Source organism: Setaria viridis, chromosome 8 (genome assembly GCF_005286985.2).
Source record: "Setaria viridis chromosome 8, Setaria_viridis_v4.0, whole genome shotgun sequence".
Classification (NCBI taxonomy): Eukaryota; Viridiplantae; Streptophyta; class Magnoliopsida; order Poales; family Poaceae; genus Setaria; species Setaria viridis.
The window spans coordinates 29,817,113-29,821,198 of NC_048270.2; the positions used below are offsets into that span (position 1 = coordinate 29,817,113).

General features: G+C 47.3%; 1 pseudogene; it reads right to left on the minus strand.

The window, feature by feature from the left end:
- Nucleotides 1-1,068: 1,068 nt before the first annotated feature.
- Nucleotides 1,069-4,086, minus strand: LOC117833604 (nicotianamine aminotransferase 1-like; annotated as a pseudogene).

Consider the following 4,086-nt stretch of genomic DNA (forward strand, 5'->3'; position numbering starts at 1 on the left):
GCAGCCCCATGCGATTCTTCGGAAGCATCGCTTCTGGAAGGAGTGGGCGTGTGTGCGGTGGTACACCAACGCTCGAGGACCTCAACCCTTAGCTGCCCTATGCCACTCGTTGGAAAGCATTGCTTCCGGTGGAGCGGGCGTGCCATGTTACGCTAGCGCTCGAGGGCCTCAGTCCTTAGCCGCCCAGTGCGACTCTTCGGGAGCATCGCTTCCAGAAGGAGCGGGTGAGCGATGCTACGCTGGCGCTTGTCGGGCCTTGGCCCCTTAGCTGCCTTAACACCCGCATCTGAAGGCATCGCTTCCGGTGGAGCGGGCGTGCCACGTTACGCTAGCGCTCGAGGGCCGCAACCCTAGCCATCCTGTGCGACTCTTTGGAAGCATCTCTTCCGGAAGGCGTGGATGGACACGCGAGTTCAGGTCGAAGCGGTTCCTCACTGGCGGCGAAGGTGAGGACGTGGGTGAGGACGTGAGCCCCATGCCGGGGCCCAAGGAGATCAAGATGATGCCGTTCGGAGCCGGGCGGCGGCACTGCCCGGGCGCAGGGTTGTCCATGATTCAGGTCGGGTTCTTCGTGGCCGCGCTCGTGCGCGAGTTCGAGTGGGCGCCACTGGCAGATGGCGGCGGCGGCGTTGATCTCACGCCGGTAAATGCGCTGTTCATAAAGGTGATGGCGTCGCCTCTGAGAGCGCGCATAACGCCACGCACGCAGTCTTAGCTAGACATGACACATGAGTACATGAGCACGCCGCTGTTTGTAAGGGTACGGTGACTGGTTTTTTTACGTATCTTTAAGTTACATCCTGCCGAATTATCATCCAACAGCAACCACTTAATCGCTTTCAATAAAAGCAGAGTGGTATCGATTAAAAAGCAGCAACCACTAATTTTGTGGGCTGAGTTCTTTATTGGCCATGACGATCATGTTAAGCTGAGCTAATTACCTTTTTCCCAATGACCCATCATCCATTCGTGAAAAAAGAAACGAAATATCATGATAGACCAACAATTAATGTAGAAAATGTAAACTGCAGAAACAGGGATTCAGGTTGCGTAAAATGAGAACGGTACTAAATACTATAATGAGATGGCTGTTCTCATATAATCCCTTCTTTATACAAGAAAAGTTTTTATACAATACAGATCCCCTAAAATTTGCGCTACACCTAAAGACACTAAATGATGACTGGACAAAAGCAGAGCCCATTGCTTGCCCAGGACCTAATGCATCAAATCTAGCATCTCCAAGTGAAGAAGTGAAGATGATACAATATAATATTTCGCTAGAAGTTCATAACAATTGGTCTTGTGTTGCGAAGAACTAGTGATCTTTATCATCACTTTGTCGGCTTGCTGTGTCGCAAGCAGAAGGACTTGAACCTGTCAAGGCCGTCTTCTAGAGAAGATGGATCAATTGCGAAGGTGATTCGGAGCCAATTCTTGTATCCTACAGCACATCCTGACAGTTTTTTTCAAACATATTACATCTCTAATAGTCAAATAAAATGGTGATATCAAAGTTGAATGAAAAAAATATCTTGCACTAAACAGATGCAGTGATCTGTATTCTATAGAACTATCCTTTCACACCATGTATGCGGGAGAAGAATACCTGGCAGAAGAACCACTAATTCTTCCTTTGCCAGCCGGCAGCAGAAGTCCATGTCATCTTTGATGTCTTGAAGGCAGGTTAGATCCAGTTTCACCTGTTGCAAGTCAAGGGTATTTCACATCTGATTAGAGAATGGATGTCTTTCAAAATGGAACAGCATATGTAGCGACTCACAGACCATCACAAACATGGAGCCTTCAGGTTTGCTCGGGCAAGTAATGGCACTGATGCCCTTCAGCTTCTCCCAGCATATATCAGATGTTTCTCTAAGAATTTTGACGGTTTTGTCGAAGAATTCCTCCTTTGTGTTCTCTAGGAGGTTTGGAATTGCTCCCTGGTAAAACAAAATTCTGTGTTAAGTGGATGTAGAATATTGTATTTGATTTTTATGCAGAATTTCACGTCATTCAAGAAAAATGAGAATTGACAATGCTGTTGTAGTTAGTAGTCACCTGGACAAACGTTGGCGGATCAGAGGAGATATCAAGGTAGCTCTTGATACTGTCCACAACCTGAAAGAAGAAAACACAAGTTTAAGCATTATGTGACTGCATTTTGCAAGCTAACTTCATTTGGTTCCAAAATCTGAAATATAGTTTTGCTATTTGATCAGGCATATCAGCACCCCAGGCCATGTTTTGAATGAAAGGCGAACCCTTCAAGTTTCCACTACTGATTATAATGTAATCAATGTCAAAGCAAGAGAAGAACCTTAGTCCTTTGAAATACACCATTAGGATCATTGGTAACAATCCATCCAAGCCGCCATCCAGGCACCAGCCATCTCTTTGATATTGACCCTAGGGTGAACACAGGAGCCACTTCCCCAAACACGCCCATCGGCACAAATTTCCTCTCCCCAAATGTCAAGTGTGCATAGACTTCATCTGTAATGACAAATATGCCAAGCTTCCGCGCTGTCTCGGCAACCTAGAAAATTATCAACACAAACTAGGCTTTCAGATTATTTCCCATGAGAACACAAACTATGGAAGAACCATGAACCAGCCTATTAGAAGCTTAGAACTTGCCTTGGCCAGGTGCTCGTAGGTGTAGACAATGACCATGGCAACAGTGTTCTCGTCAGCAAGAGCTTGGACGCCATGAATATCAACCTCCCAATCTTTCTCAGGTAGAAGATCATAGTACCGAGCTTCCATGCCGTTGAAAACAGCACGTGCCTCATAGAACAGGTAGCCAGGCCTTGGAAGCAAGATGTTGGCACCAGGACGGGCTAAAACAGAGCAGATTATTTCAATTGCTTGAGCGCAGCCGCTTGTGAGGTAGACGTCATCAGGTGATAATTCGTATGGAAGATTATGGGATAAGTACTTCGCAATGGACCTGAAATTCATTTGAATTACAAGATTTTGAGACACGTTAAATTAAGTAGGTATGTCTACAGTTGAGGATAGCAGATATACATAATGCAATTAATATGAGCAGGGAGCTCTGTGTTTGTACTACTTAAAAGATAGGATAACCATAGAAATTGTCAGAGAACCTTTCTGTGTTTATGCTCCTACTGGTCATCAAGAGGACTTAAAATCACATGATTGCAACACTGAATTAGACACATAGCAAAGGTGCAGTGTTCAGATTTATTTTTTGTGAGGCCAAGAAGGCCAACCTGATGTAATGTTTATTGATTCCCAGACAGAGCATGGACTGGTTATTAGCATTGGCCATAAAAATTACTTCTCTAATTTCTTAGCTTCCGGATTTAAAAGCATATTGACCTCACAAATAATGAATCCGGGGTGCACAATATTTTTTTTCTAAATAAAAGTTCAGTGATTGCCACACTACGTATCAGACCAAAAAGTAGCTCCTTTCACCAGTACAACCTTGTAATACGTATCACCTCCACTTAATCATTCAGTAACAGTTTGCGATATTTGTAAATGTAAAATGACATTTCGATTCGGGACAGATCCGTGCCAATGTTGTCGTCATAATGTTTCAGAAACAAGAAGCTGGACCTGGATAGAATATGATGCAGCCAAAGACTTGTTCAGACAAAGAAGCAGCCAAGAAAAAGAAATCACCTCCGTGCGGGCTCGAGGCCGACGCAGGTAGAGTAGGAGTTGTGCTCCCAGGACCGGAGCGCGCCGGCGACGGCGTCCACGGCCTCCGGCGCGGTACGGAAGCAAGGGAACACCGAAGGGTCGCCGTGCCCCATCGGGATCACCGGCGGCCACCATCCCGGCCTTGACCCTGCCCAGCACGCCACGCACCGAGAGCGCCGTCAGGCCCAGAAGGGCCTCGTTCGGCGCGAAGTTCCACGTGGCCGCCGGGGCCGCCGCCGCCGCCACCACGGCCATCCCATTGCCAGCGCCGTTCTCCATCGGGGGCGTGGTGGTTCTTGTGGCGCGCGGCGCGGTAGGCTTGGCTTGTTGGCGCTTTTGGCGGCGGCGAGCAGGAGCAGAGTGGAGAAGTAGGATGTGTGATGCAGGGAACTTGTGGCAACTGGAAGT